Genomic DNA, 15,764 nt, shown 5'->3' on the forward strand with positions numbered 1-15,764 from the left:
GGAAAAGTGTTGGAGCCTCTTTTGCAAGACCTACAAGTTTTAGAACAGCATGATGTTTTCATTTCTCAGCTTGGTCAGTTGGTTAAAGGAACTGTCCAGTGTGTAATAGCGGACAACCTTGGTGCCCACTCAATAGGTGGATTTGTTGAGAGTTTTTCTGGAGGTTCAATATGTAGATTCTGCACTGGACAAAAGTCAGAATATCAAACTAAGGATGTCGGGTCAGGGGCTTTCCAACTTAGATCCAGAGATAACCATGATGCTCATGTACAGACAGCACAGGCGAATGAAAGTATCTGCAGTGGTGTCAAAAAACAATGCATTTTAACTGAGCACCTTTCACATTTTCATGTCTGCACTGGCTATCCTTCAGATATTCTGCACGATCTCTTTGAGGGTGTTGTTCCAGTTGAACTGGTGCGTTGTATTAGTTTGTTGATCTCCAAGAAGTATTTCACTCTTGACATTCTCAATACACTGATACAGGCATTTCCATACAAATGGGGAGACAAAACTAATCGCCCACACGCCATACCACGCTCTTTTGCATCCAACAACACAATAGGTGGCAATGCATATGAAAATTGGACCTTGTTAAGATTACTTCCTACTGTTATTGGGCTGTTGTTGCCAGATGATGAGCCAGCATGGCAGGTGATCTTAGATCTCAAAGATATCGTTGAACTGGTTGTAGCCCCTGTTCACACAGACGAGACGATTGCATATCTGGAGGCCAATATTTTTGAGCACAGACAGCGCTATCTTGAACTCTTTCCTCATGTCAAGCTCCTACCAAAGCATCACTATTTGGAGCACTATCCGCAAATGATCCGTTGCTTTGGACCTCTAATTGGACTATGGACAATGAGATTTGAAGCCAAACATAGCTTCTTCAAGCAGGTTGCTCGCCACACTAATTGTTTTAAAAATATAGCTCGCTCGCTAGCTATTAAACACCAGTGTAGGGCCTCGCTCGACAGAACTTACCAATGACTCTATCAATGAACAACGTGACCGAACAAAGCTTCATTTGACAAAGGATTCATTCGCTGACCCCAGAATCCCCAGGGGCACTGGATAGCTCCTAATTCCAGCTGGTCAGCATTAAGAGAAGTGGTAACGTGACTTAAGAACAGAGAATATCTTTTCTGAGGCCTTCCTGATCATGTTAAATCTATTGATTCTCTCACAGAACCCTCTTGTATTATCGGATGGAACAGGAAACATTAATTAATGGACCTAAATGCACCAGGATCCTCACAGACCTACCCTGATTAGGAATCCCTTTTTGACCCGGTCACTCGTGACTCCGGTCAAAGTTTAAACTCTATGCTTAAGGACTCAATCTTGAATCTCAAAAGGGACAATCATTTAAAGTATTAACTATATCCAGAATAACACTTGCTATGATGTGATTACTAACATGTTGGAGTCAATGCAGTATATGTTTGTATTCCTGTATGCATTTTCTTTCTCTTGTAATCATTGTTTTAATTGGGTCAGTCTAGTAATATGTGTGTAAGAAGTGTGTCATGTTTGAGTTCTAAATACAGAATTTATAATTCTGTGTAATTCTGTGTGAATGAAACATTGAAATTCAGTATCAGGAAGATATTAAGAAACATTATAAAGTTGTTAATAAAACAGGAGAATGTTCCACAGATATCACGCAATGTGATCAATAGACAATAGACGAGGCGTGTCTAATCTCCGTAGCAACGTCTCATTGGAGGATCGCTCCTTTAAAACTATGCTGTGCAAACAAGCTAGGGCTGGAAGTCAAAAGGTCGGTCAGAAGTCGGACTGAAGCACAGTCGTTGAAGCCCAGTAGCCGAAGCACCGCTACTTTGACCATGGCGGAAAAGTCGCATGGGTCATTGAGAACTGATTGACCGGGACTGATTTTCCATCTAACAGTCGCCGACTTCAACCACGAGCCGCGCAGCTGACCATTCAACAGCCGTCACATCCAGACTCCAAAACACTCCGTGAAATATCTGACCAAAGTCTCCAAAGAAGAAAACTGCTCAGAACAGCGCGTTTCACCAACTTTAACTTTAAAGCTTCCGCGCAACCCACGAAGGGCTTTCCCGAGAAGACGTCACCTGAAAGACAGCCAATCCAGAACGGGACTCCGCTGCACGCGAGCTTGCTTTGATTTTCACATATATGAGTTTCTTGTGCTGTGTATAAAATTACTGTCTTAAACTCAAAGATCAGTTACCTCTTGCTTATAATAATATAATAATTATAATAATATTAATAATCATAATAAAATATTGTTACTGTTGGCAGCAGAATAATATTTTATCCAGAATTGGTAAAATACTCTAACCTCAGTTTTCGCTGGACGAATAATTGATGAAGTGTTAAATATTAATTCTGACTCATTTACAGTGAATCATTTACAGTTGATTCAATTCTTATTCCCTGTAACAATTAAATTGAGGTAATAAATGACCTAAGGTCCTTACAGTATAAATGGTGGAGAAAAATTTGTGCAGTTTAATCTAATTTGCACACAAAACAAGTAACTTGTGTGATTGTATCTTTTCTATTGATCCGGAAGATAGATTAGAAACAGAAATGAGGCTTTTGATCGTCATTACAATGATTGCACATAAGGCGCGGCGGATGAATGAAATCTGAACTCGAGTTGTTTGTCTGTGCCTTTTGTTGTTGTTGTTAAATCTGCAGTAAATGAATCTAAGATTGTCTGCCAAGACAAAAGGAAAGTCGCATGAGAGCGCACCAGGACAGAGTAAGCGTGTTCCTTGCTTTGGTTCCTTTTAAGGCCTTGTAGCTATAGTGGATAATATTGCGTGTTCCAATGTTATTTCAACTAAGCTAAAATCCCTGCATGGTTACATTAGAGAGTAGCTACCTAATGTGCCGCCTATATCCGCTCATTCGTGAGATGAGATATTAATACTCTAAACACTACGTGTCTGAGTTTGATTTGAATGGGATTATTTTGAAAATTCTTGATCAAGTATTTGTTGCAGTAAATCCTGCATGTTGTTGCGTGTCCAGAAACTGACACGAATAATTCAGATCGCCGAGATCTCAGTAATGTTACTATTATTAATTGCAGAAAAATCTGTGGATTAATGTGCCTCACTCTAACGTGTGGGGGTTGTTCAGCTCTGGAACATGAGAAGCTGAATGGTTCATTGTCACTGAGAACTGCGCCGTCAGTTCAATGATTAATGTGATTTTGTATGTTCGTTATCTGTAGGCAAAGAGTATAGAACAAGCGTACTCTTTGTTGTGCGTCACGGTCACCACGACAGTGACAGCTGTAACCCGGAAGCCCTAAGAAACCTTTCCCGGGGTAACCTTTAAGTGCGCATGCGCAGTCTGCCAGCGCCATATTCAACTGTGTGTAAACAAAGCTTAGCACAAGCTGAGCTAGCTAAAACTAGCGCGGTTGCATTACAGTCTATGTAAAGCTAGTAGCATTGCTAAAGGGCTAGTGGCCAGCATAGCATTTTGTGGTCTGAATGCGATGTTGCAATGTTGGAATGACTTCTTTCTTACTGAACTTTAATTCACTCTAGTGCTTTCACCTCCCTCTCTGTCTAACTTGCACATCTTATCTTTTCTCATCTCCTCTCATTTGAAAGAACTTAACAAATGTTAAATTAATAAACCTGGTTTTTAATATCATTTGTTTGAGAGTTCTCTCTCCTAAATTTACTCTTGTCAGTTAAACACTGTTTTGTTTAGCAATCGTCCTAATTTTAATGACATTTTATGTTATTTGTAATTGCTCTTATTGATTTTAATGACATCTGGGAATATGAATTTTTGATTGGAAATGTTAATTTGATTTCAATTTTAATTGTAAATCAATTTCATAATCAATTGCAGTTTTGCTTTTTATATGGTAAGGATATTTGTGGATTAATTTAATGGTAGTTCCTTACCAACATCTGTCAATTGTAATCATTAACTAATAATTATGGCTTTGAAATTTTAATTTCATTAGTCATTAATTAGGATTTGGGCTTCCCTAATTCAGATGATACTTGATTAATTAATTTGATTATAATTGCTCTCAATGTTTAATGCTGAACCCATTACAATTTTAATTCACAACTTCCAAATTTGAATCCAAAATTTCATTTAAAATAAAGTTTAGTCTCAGACTTTCACTCCCTCAGTCTTTGATTTAATTTATTTATTTAAAGGAAAATTTTGGGGTCTCCCTCAATACTTGGGTCAGTTGACTTCTCCTGCTAGCGCAGTAAGCCAACCCCCTAGGTGTAGCGACTCCCTAGCGCCACCACTCTGTCAACCCTGTAATTTTTCCAAATTTTGGGAGCAAAACTTCACTCTCTTTCTTCTTCTCTCTCTCTCTCTCTCTCTCTCTCTCTCTCTCAGCTGTCCTCTTCTGGTTTGACTACTGCTGCTGGTTTTTGGATTTGTACCTGTGAAAGTCATAAAAGCAGAGTGTTTGAGAAATATTTAACAAATATTTGGGAAATGGAACACTTCTTTTAAAATAGTATGACACTCACTTTACCTTCCCTCCTCATCCTGTTATCCTACCCAGCCTAGGCTCGAGCAGGTCAACAAGGAGACTGGTAGGCGTCCATAAACCTAGAGCACGCGTCTAGAAACGCTTTAAGTGGTGCATGGTTGTCAATCATACTAGCTGAGAAACCAATACTGTCATTGTTATTGTTTTTCTTTCGCCCCGAAGGGAATTTTAATAACAATCACAGTCCTGGTACTTTGAAATCCTTTTCAAAACCCCTGTCTAGAACCATCCTTCTAAAATTAAATTTTACAAAACTCATTCTGCAAACAGTGTTAAAGACAAAACTTCATTTTATAGGGAAACTGGAAGCACCCCATTATTATTCTGCTCTTTGCTAAATGCTATTCTGTTTGTTTCGTGCTCTTCTTTTCTTCTGCTGTTCTCTAGCTGTGCTATCTGTGTGTGCTTACTGATTCTTTTCGCAGAGACTCCGAGTTAGAAGCACATCCACGAGAGGACCACAGTCGAGGACCAGTCTTACCTGCACATTTACACACTCATTACTCATTCCCATTAGCCCACACTTGACATTGCACCCTTACACCTTTGATTTGCCCTGCTTGTTTGTTTTGTTTTGTTGTGTTTTGTTTTGTTCTTTTCTTCAAGGTCTGTGTCAGTTTCGGGTTTAGACCTTCCTCGCAGTGCCAAAACATGTCTCGCACAACAGACCCTGCTGGACACTGGGAGGATCTGGAGACCTGGCTAAGTGTTGTAACAGACAGCCTCTTACCTCAGGCCGCTGAAACACTAAAGCATCAGACACAGGACCAGCTGGATGACAACATAGCAAGCCTCATGAAACAGGACCCAAGCCAGAGCTACAGTCACAAAGAACTAGCCAAGATCACCGGCTCCTTAAGCCACACACTCATCGCCACCCTCAAACTAAGCGTCAGGCAAGCCGCCCATCGCCAGCAGGAGCTGACACATGCACAACGGCGCATCGAACAGCTGGAGCTGGAGGCTCAGGAACGACGAGAAGAGCCTGATGAAGTGGAACAAGGCGCCGAAGAGGAGATCAACAGGCTAAAAGAGACCCTAGCAGCTACTACGCAAGAAATGGAACGAGGCAGAGCAGACTACGCTGATCTCTCCGACAAGCTACAGTACGCAGAACAGCTACTGGAAAAAGCAAAGGCTGACTTCAGAGACAAGAACAGCCGAATTAAAGCTCTCGAAACTCACCTGAATGAGTCAAGAAATGAGGTCAACCGCCTAAAACAACAGCTTGACTACATCAAGGAAGAGTCCGACAGTATTAAAGAGGAACTCAAGCATGCATATGAATTGCGCTGTGAGCCATCAAGAACACGTCGGACACCGACTTCACCTTTGCCAAGCAGGACCGGCTCCCCTGGTCCCGGACTGGCACATGATCAGAAGGGGCCAGTGCCAAAACAGTCACCAGCTCCTTCTGAAGAATCCTACCTCCCCGCTAAGCTAAAAGAACGTGCTCCAGCCAGCCACAGATCATCTCATGGCTTGGACCTCCGAGACCTTGACAAGCTTGCTAGAAACATTGGCAAATTCACTCCAAATGTGCCAGGTAGTCCAAATGTTCAGAGTTATCTGCAAGATATTGACTTCCATCTGGAAATGAGACCCAATGTTACTGACAAAGATAGACTTTATTTGCTCAGAGCCACATCCAGCTCTGAAGTGCGCAGCTTCCTGGACCGGCAGCCTGCCCACACAAAGACTGATTACCACCTGCTCCGAGAAGCCCTCATTAAAGAGTTCGCTGACCCTGAGTCAGAACAAGGACTAGTGGCTGCCCTGGAAACAAAACAAGGTCGTCATGAATCTCCTCAAGTCTTCTATAGCTGACTCAGGCTAGCATACTTCGGGTCTCGCAACAAACAGAACATGGAGGAGGAATTGAACTTCAAAACTCTCTTTCTGAGAAACCTCCATCCTGCGGTGAGCCACCATCTTGGCGTCCTCGCCTGTCCACGCACAATGAGTGCTCAACAATTAAGAGACTTGGCACACAAAGCCTTCTGCAAACAGAAGATGGCCTCAGAAAAGGGCACCAAAACAACAGCAGTTCTTGACTTCAACACTCAGAGTCAAGGGCTGGCCCTTGAGGGCACCCAGCATCAAGACTTTGCCGAGCCGACACCCAAAGAGTGGAATGCACCCTCGTCCAACAGAGAGTGGGACTCCCACACTGGTACTCGACCTAAACAGAGAGACAACCGCTGGGATGGACCACGTGGACGACAACGCTCACCTGGACGTCACTGGGAAAATTCATGGAACCAACCAAAAACTCATGAGAGTCATTGGGAGAAAACCTGGAACCAGCCAAGCTCATTTGGAAACCCCAGAGGAAAAAGCTCATGGGAATCCAAGGGAAAACGACAAACACACCCTGGAGCAACCAGCCCAAGGAATCGACGAAAAAACTCACAAAGATTCCAAGCTGACAGAGCTCCAAATGAATCCATACCAGAACAAAAGACTTCACCTTGTTTCGACTCTCAAGAGCTGATGAAAATGATGATGAAAGAGTTCTTCCAACGGAAGGAGGACGACCGGAAGTGGGAAGAGAAAAAGAAACCAGATTCATCCTGACTAGCGGCCGGACGAGATGGCAGCGACCACCTGACTCAACATACCCCAGAGAACAGCACCTCATCTCTCTCCCAGAGAACCACAAGCACCATAACTTCAAACGGGCAAGAAGTCCCACCTGAACATCCTGCAAAACAGTCAGAAACTGATCCAACACCTGATGGGTCAGATCACAGCAGCATCCAACAAACACCTGCTGTGGAAACCACTCCAGTTCCTGAAAGTGCTGTCTTGGTCGTCTGCCACTCCTCCGAAGAAAATGAAATAAATGCTGACATCCTACCTCTATCATCCCAAACTCCAGTCCCCCAACTCCTAGGTGATCTCATTGAGAAAGGTATAGCAAGAAAGTTTTACCTCTCCGTTATCATCGAACAACACATCAAGGTCGAAGCCCTCCTCGACACTGGAGCTGACATCACCCTAATGTCAACAGAACTCCTTGAAGTCCAAAACAGAACAAAGAGGTCTAACGGAACCTTCAAACTTCAAAGGTATGAGCTGAACCTCCAAGCATATTCCCACACAGGCCTACAACTAAAACATGTGGCCCCAATTCACCTAACAGTGGGACCAATGAACCTTGTTCACCCAGTATACGTCTCACCCCTCAACACATATCCTCTCCTCATTGGGAAAGACCTGCTTAACCGCTTTGAACCCTTAATAGACTTCAAACACCTGAAGATATGGACACAAGTCCGTGAGCCTCTGCCCCTCCAGTCAGTAAACTCCAATGAATCGCAGTGTCAAGTCACAGACACCGTCCCCCATCCACTGACTGACGATGCAAGTTCAAAGTCAAGAGCAAGTTCCACTTCAAACAACAAGAACCAAGACCCATTCCTCTGCTCACTGCAAGCGTCAGACTCAGGTTCCCTCCGAATCATGACTGCCATAAATGTCCAAGACATATCAGTGCCTGATGCAGCATTAGCCCTGTGGGCTGAAAACTCAGCTATCAGCCTGAAGCTCTTCAGAACATTGATGCAGACAAATCAGAGCATATCACACGTCTCGAAGCATAGCCGCTTCCCTCTCAATCCATGTTCAACAACTATGGCTACCTCCAAGATCGTCTGTGCTGCAGACATACGATGGAATGACAGACTCTTGAGTCACTACTTCCTGGTTGTCCCCAACCTGCCTCATGACATCTACATAGGAGCAGACATCATGGTCCGTCTCAACGCCTGCGTTGACACCGTGAATGACGTCATATGGGCTCCCTTGTCACACCAATTGACATCTTCAGTCAACCTCAAGAATCTTCGATCTGGTCAAACAATACCAGATGCATGCGCCATGATCAACGAGCAAGAAGCCACAATCCCCGCTTACAGCAAGAGTGTCAGTGTCCGCCTCAACATGCGACCTGGCCAGACCCTTAACAGTAAGCTAGGCTTCTTCCAACCTTCCAGGACCTGCCTAAAACTAGGACTGACCTTGGAAGCCACACCTCTCATAGAAGTGTCATCTCGTGCTGTGTATGTGTTGTTCAACAACTGTACGGACAACAGAGATGTATAAAGTACTAGAGACCGAGACTTGAGTAAAAGTACAAGTGCTCTATCAAAAAAGTGACTTGAGTAGAAGTTGAAGTGCTCTTTAAGCACCACACTTAAGTAGAAGTACTAAAGTATTCAACATTTTTTGTACTTAAGTATTGCAAGAAGTTTATTTTAAAATTTACTACTCAAGTACTGAAAGTAAAAGTACAAGTATTGTGTTATGTAGTTATTAAAGAAAGTAGTCAAATGTTTGAACATCATATTGTTTTTATTATTTCATATGATAAACCTAAAGGACAATCACAATTGATTGAAACTTTTTGTAAACAAAAACAGATTAAGTGTGATTAAGTACCACTTGAGATGCAGACAAGTTGAAATGCTTTGTTTGTTGTCAGCACTTTGATTTCATTACCAAAAAGTTTATTTTGACTAATAGTCTAATTTTCTACCATATACAATTGAATAAAATTAACAGCTAGCTAACAACAACTTGCTTTGCACTTTTTTTCTGTTTTCACCTCACTCCAGTCTAAACTAGGCTAAATTATTTTTTTAGGTAATTGTTCTACACATTGTAATATAAATAACCTGAAAATACTGTAGTTCATTAAGATTAAATCTTACTAACCACTCTTACTAAAAAAATGGGCTAAGCACACTTATATTCTCATTTCAAGAGGTGTTCTGAGTAAATGATTTGTTTGTAACACTTTATAATATGGTTTGATTTGTTAACATTACATTAGTTAATGTATTAGACTAATAACCAACATGAACTAACCATGATCAATACATTTGTTACTGTATTTATTAATCTTTGTTAATCTTAGTTAATAAAAATACAGCTGTTCATTGTTTGTATATGTTACTTCACAGTGCACATTAACTATGTAAACAAATAGAGAGCAATTTGAGAGCAAGACAGCGCTCATGTTGTTTTAAGACGGTGAATGCGCGCGCATCACTCACCACCGTACAAATAAGGCTTTGGCAGCCGCCAAAAACATTTCAGTGCAGGAAAACTCCTGCATTAGTTATGTCAGTGTAAATCTATACTACCATTAACCTATAAAACACTACTACACTATAAAAACGGGCGTGTGATTAAGCAGCACCAAAGGAGACATGCTCTATGATTTATTTTTGGCAACAGTAGGCTGTCATAAAACAAGAGAAAGTTGACATTAGTGATGGGTCAAAAATACCATTCAACGCGCTGCGTGACAGCCTTCATGATAGCTAGTTAACGTTAAGTGAACACCGCAGCATGTCGCTAGTTAGCAAAAGGGCTTAACTTACTGATGGGATGGAAGGTGGTGTTTTTGGTTCGTCCATCTTTTTCGCTGATCAAAAGGCAGAACGGGAGCACGCGCAGTCTTCTTAATCGCTTGATTCGCTCAATGATGTGCCAGCTTCATCAAACCTGTCATCCACCGTTCTGGCAGTGGTAATGTGGGTTTGGAATGAAATGATTCATAACATTTTTATAATTGTAACGAGTAACGATGCAGCACATAAAAAAATATTGGAGTAAAAGTATTAAACTCATTGAAAATATGTACTGAAGTAAAAGTGGAAGTAGGAGAAAAAAATAATACTCTAGTAAAGTACAGATACAGCATTTTAGTACTTAAGTACAGTAGTGAAGTAGTTCTACTTCGTTACTATACATCTCTGACGGCCAAAGACATCAATGTGCCAAAAGCCAGTCACCTGGGATGGCTCATCAACCAGGCGTTCCATGACTTTGAACTGACAGTTCCTGTCATCGGCCACATACCAGTTGAACTAATGTCAGATGAATGCCACAACACCGTAACTTGCACAAAGCCCCATGAGATCATCACCATCACTTCTATTCTGCCGGTGCCTAAAGAAAGTGTCTGCCGATCAGAACTTACAGATGACACTCACCTCACTGTCTACGCTGTGTCAACACAGACTGCAACAGAGTCACCTGTAGAACTGACCGTCAAGGCCCACAGTCCCTCAAATGACTCAGAGGAACCCTATGCTGGGTTCAATGCACAATTCCAACAAATCCTGAGCGAGGCGGATGCCCTCCACAGTGAAATGGATCGCCAAGGACTTAAAGAAGTTCTGTGCAAATACAAGGACTCCTTCGCAAAGGATTCCCTGGACTGTGGCCTGACTGATATCCACATGGTGCGCATCCCAACTCACCCAAATGCGCCACCGACATTTGTGCGGCAGTACAAGATTCCGATAGCATCATACGAATCAGTGCAAGATATCATTGACTCCATGCTACAAAAGGGGGTCATCCGACCCTGCAACAGCACCTACCCCGACCCAGGAAAAGAATTCTATCTGGAAGCTGGATTCTCCAATCATTGCCTCAGTGCAGGTCTGTACCAGCTCCACGACAAAGACAAACGGGTGGTCGCTTATGCCAGCAAAACCTTGCTTCCCCCAGAATGCAAATACTCAGACTGCGAAAAAGCCTTGCTTTGCACTGTATGGACCATTCAGCGTTTCTCCAACTACATTGGAGCTCAGAAGGTTATCATTGAAACGTGTCACCAACCAGTGACGTTCCTCAACAGCCAACGAATCAGGGATGGCGTGGTAACCAACGCCCGCATAGCTACACGGTTAACCCTCTGGAGTCTGAGGCTGATTTGGGGCTTGGAGAAGTTTTGACAGGCCCTGACATTTGTGCTTTTTTCAGTTGTTCATAAACATATAAATGACAAAAGTGTCATAACACTGTATTCAGCACAAACTAGGCTACAATAATATGTGAGGAACATGTACGTACATGTTTGTATTTTTGAAGGAATAACGTTTATGCGTAGTTATTGAAAAAACAAAAAACTTAAGTCACTGAAATAAGGCCAAAAAAAGTATATTAAATCTGTGTTCATAAGACTTCTGGGTATTGGAGGTTGTAGACTAGAGTTTTTGCTTCAGAATTATGTAAAAATTATGCTGCCTACTCCTTCATATAAAACAATAGAGAGATTTAAATTTTCTAAGACACTTTTGGTCAAGAAACACAGTATGCATGGAGGCGTGAATCCTCATGTATAATGGGTGATTCTCACCTGAGAAGACAAAAGAATTGAATAATAATGACCTGAAATGACTTGCATATTAATGAGGCCTTTCAGTCAGGTAGGCTGTGAAAAACCCTCTGTGATCATGCTGATAACAGGATTAAAGTCCACTCAGGACAAAAAAAACCATGATTTTTGTGATCTCATGCATGCACGTATTATTGCACATGATATGAAGAAAATTGTGTATAGGCCTATGTTAAATTACACTACCAGTCAAAAGATTGAACACATTGCCATTATAATGTTTTTAAAAGAAGTCTCAAGTCTCTAACCAAATAATGGTTTTCTATTTTAATATACTTTAAAATATAATGTATTTCTGTGATGCAAAGCGTCTGAACATTCCTACCTCTAGGGCATTTCATATAGGCTACTATATTTGTTATATTATATAGCCTAAATGTTGATGTGCAGTTGACAAACTATACATCATTAAAAAGATCTAAGACTCAAGCTTCACATTTTGACTCTTAAAATCTTATATTGACCATAATTTCTTAATATGCTTAAAAGCATACACATTTGGAGAAATATTGATGGATTCTCATATGTTTATATCAATTTTCTATACAGAGGAATAATATTTATTATTCTATATTTATTGTCATCATTATGAGCGCTGGATGCTGTGTTTTTAATTCATACTTCAGCCGGAGGGCGCTCTGCCCCTTTTGTCCACAAATGCCTCAGTAAAAGAAGAGGCAAATCATGTGACAATCAAGGAAATAACAGAGGCAAGAGATCGCTAAATATGGCTATTCAAAACACTTTTCAAGACAATAAATACACGATTGAGACGATGTATGCATGTATTGACTGAATTTGCGTCTGAATAGCGCTGGCTCCGTGGGCGTGGCCGCATTAGCGGATAATAAGATGAATCACTGTCTTCTGACATGGCTCTCTTTTCATACAGATTACATAAACACAGAAGGTTTGTTTTCGATTTGACTTATATGTTTTAAAACCTGACATCTTAACGTTTTTTTAGACATAAGTGTAATTTTTTTGTCATTAGTATTCACTAAGTTACAGTTCATTTTCTAAGAACTATCAGATTGGAGTTCGTTCAGAGGGAGACGAGAAATCACGCATCATGTTAGTTTTCTTTATTTTACAAAAAGCACAACATTTTGTTTTTACTCTGAGTGTACACAAATGAAAGAAGATATTCCACAGATTAAAATGGTGTATAACTCTTAATTGTATGTGCAACATTGACGGAGTATTTTGAGTCTCTTTCACACTGATAAGAAAAAAACCACGGTGGTATCGCCGGCGATACCCTCAGACCTCAGAGTGTTAATGACGCTCCAAGGACGAGACGTCGAGGCAAGATATGCCCAAAACCACAAATCCTCATTGGGAAACGGGCTAGCAGCCTGTCAGAGCTGTTCAACAGACACGCTGAATACCTCAGCAGAAGCCAAAGAACCGGCACCACCGCAACTGACAAACTATAGGTACTTCGAGGAGAATGTGTGTGAAGGCATGCCCACAGCATATGTCGATGGTTGCTCCTACAATCAACAGGGCAACTTGAAAGCGGGAGCAGGCGTGGTCTGGCTCAACAATGACCCTTGCCCACCACAACAGTTCAAGTTAGGCCCTCACTCATCTCAATATGCAGAGATAGCAGCCATCCTCATCACCCTACAACTGGCCGCCTCCCACAACATAAAAGAACTCCTGATATGTACTGACTCGAACTATGCCCGTCTAAGTTTCACATGCCATCTAGCTGGATGGAAACAGAACGGATTCAAGACAGATAACAACAAACCTGTCAAACATCAGGAACTTTTCCAAGCATGCGATGCCATTGTCACCACACATGACATGATTATCTATTGGAAAAAGGTCCGTGGTCATTCACGCCAACCAGGGCAAGACAAAGATCTCAATGACCAAACCGATGCCCTCGCCAAAGCAGGTGCATCACATGGAGAGTCTTGGAAATGTCCTTCCCTCCCACCCAACCCTTCAGTTGGAGCCATAACCCGCCGCCAGCACGCCGCTGGCGTGCAAACCCCCGCCTCCTCCCATATTGAACTCTCACCTCAGTTCACTGCTGATGATCTCCTCACCCTCCAAGCGTCGGATCCCATGCTGCAAACCATTGCCGCTCACATTTCCTCCTCCGATCTATCCAAGTCCTCTGATCTCCGCCACCTTCACTCAATCAAGCACATGCTGCATCTCAAAAACGGCGTTCTCACATATGTCCCTGAGCCCCTAACTGCGCCAAAGCTTGTAGTTCCTCAGAGCCAAAGGGGGATGATGCTGACACACGCCCACGATGGACACCATGGCGCCAGGGCCACCTATGAAACGCTCAAACAAGTAGCATATTGGCCTGGCATGCAGCAAGACGTGACGGAATATGTAAAAGGATGCCTGGTGTGTTGCCAGTTCCAACCGGCAAACCCAAACCACAGAGCACCACTACAACGGAAAGGAATGGCCTTCCCATGGTCGGACCTCCAAATAGATTGGGTAGGACCCCTTCCACAGTCAACACGGGGTAACAAATACTTCCTCACCGTGGTTTGCGAATTCACAAAGTGGGTAGAGTGTCTCCCAGCTCCCAACGATACAGCAGAAACAACAGCCTGCCTGCTAATGAACCACATCTTCTCAAGATTTGGACTGCCTCTCAGAGTCAACTCTGACCGAGGAACCCATTTCACCGCTGAGGTTATGCAGGATGTATGGAAACTCCTGGGCATACAGGTCATCCAATTTCCTCAGGGCAGGTCGAACGGGCCAACAAGACAGTGGCAAGCATGTTGAAGAAGTATGTGTCCGCCAACCAAGAGGATTGGGATATCAAGCTCCCTCTGGTACTGATGGCCATCAGGGCCACCCCTCACCGGTCTACCGGAGTAGCCCCATTCGAAATGATGACGGGCGACAAATGACACTACCGCTACACCTGCTGTACCAACCTGGTGACATGAACCTTGTCACCGCCTACACCACTCACCAGTATCTGGAAGAGTTGCATCAGCACCTGAGAGCGACTTTCGCCTTCGCACAACACAACCTCCAAAGAAGTGCGGAAGGTCGTAAAGCCTACTACGACAAAAAGGCCTCTTACCAAGAACTCAATGTCGGAGACAAAGTGTGGTACTACAGCTTTGCCCAGCCAAGGCAGATAGCTCCCCATCGCCTGTCAAAGAAATTCCTACCTCACTGGACAGGACCACATGAGATTGTGGACAAGCTCTCACCTGTCGCCTACCGAATCAAAATCAGACAAGGCCGCAACGAGCCTGTCCTTCGATGGGTCCATCGAAACCAGATAAAGAGGCACCAAGGTTCCAACCGACAGGAAAAGGGGGAGGTTCAAACCCACTGACACAGACTGACAATCCCCTACTCTACACCACACTAATGACTTTGTCATTCTAGGGAAAGTTTTACCTTTTTTATTTTTTTTATTTTTCTGGTTTTGTTTTACACAACACTTACACATGCTCCTCCACAGCACTGCTAGGAACAACCTCTAGTAGAAAGGAGTCGCTTCACACATGACACTCACTTTGCTCTAGTAAACTCAGTGTCCTTGTGTCTCTTAGTGTTTTATTTTCTCTCTCTCCTTATGCTTTCCCCTTTTACCTCTTTCACTATCATTAGTCTTCCTCCTCAGCTTGCCCATTATCGATTCGAATAATATTTACCGGCTCAAAGACGTTGTGAATGTTTGATTTTGGCAAGGGAACACCTATGTCAAAATACACACTCCTGAGGTCGTGACGTACCACGATAACAACGAACAGTTGTACCTAGCCCCAAACCTAAAATGTGTACGCTCACTAAAGACATTCATTACCTTTGCCCGAGTAAACCATTCGTCCGCGACAATACCGAGGGCATCTGCGGCCTAGAATCAATTAGACCCGACACGATACTGCCACGCGCATTATTCTGCCTAAACAAACTCTCTGGATCAATGTCCCTAAGGGCTCGATCCTCCATATTGACAATCTTGCAGTGTATCACGACGATGAGTACCAGGCTGAACTTGAAATCTCACCGTAC

The 15,764-nt window shown here is 42.7% G+C and overlaps 1 pseudogene; it reads left to right on the top strand.

Annotated features, from left to right (window-relative positions):
- The first annotated feature begins 4,662 nt into the window (after window positions 1-4,662).
- Window positions 4,663-7,561, top strand: LOC125275498 (annotated as a pseudogene).
- The last annotated feature ends 8,203 nt before the right edge of the window (window positions 7,562-15,764 follow it).

Source organism: Megalobrama amblycephala, linkage group LG9 (assembly GCF_018812025.1).
Source record: "Megalobrama amblycephala isolate DHTTF-2021 linkage group LG9, ASM1881202v1, whole genome shotgun sequence".
Lineage (NCBI taxonomy): Eukaryota > Metazoa > Chordata > Actinopteri > Cypriniformes > Xenocyprididae > Megalobrama > Megalobrama amblycephala.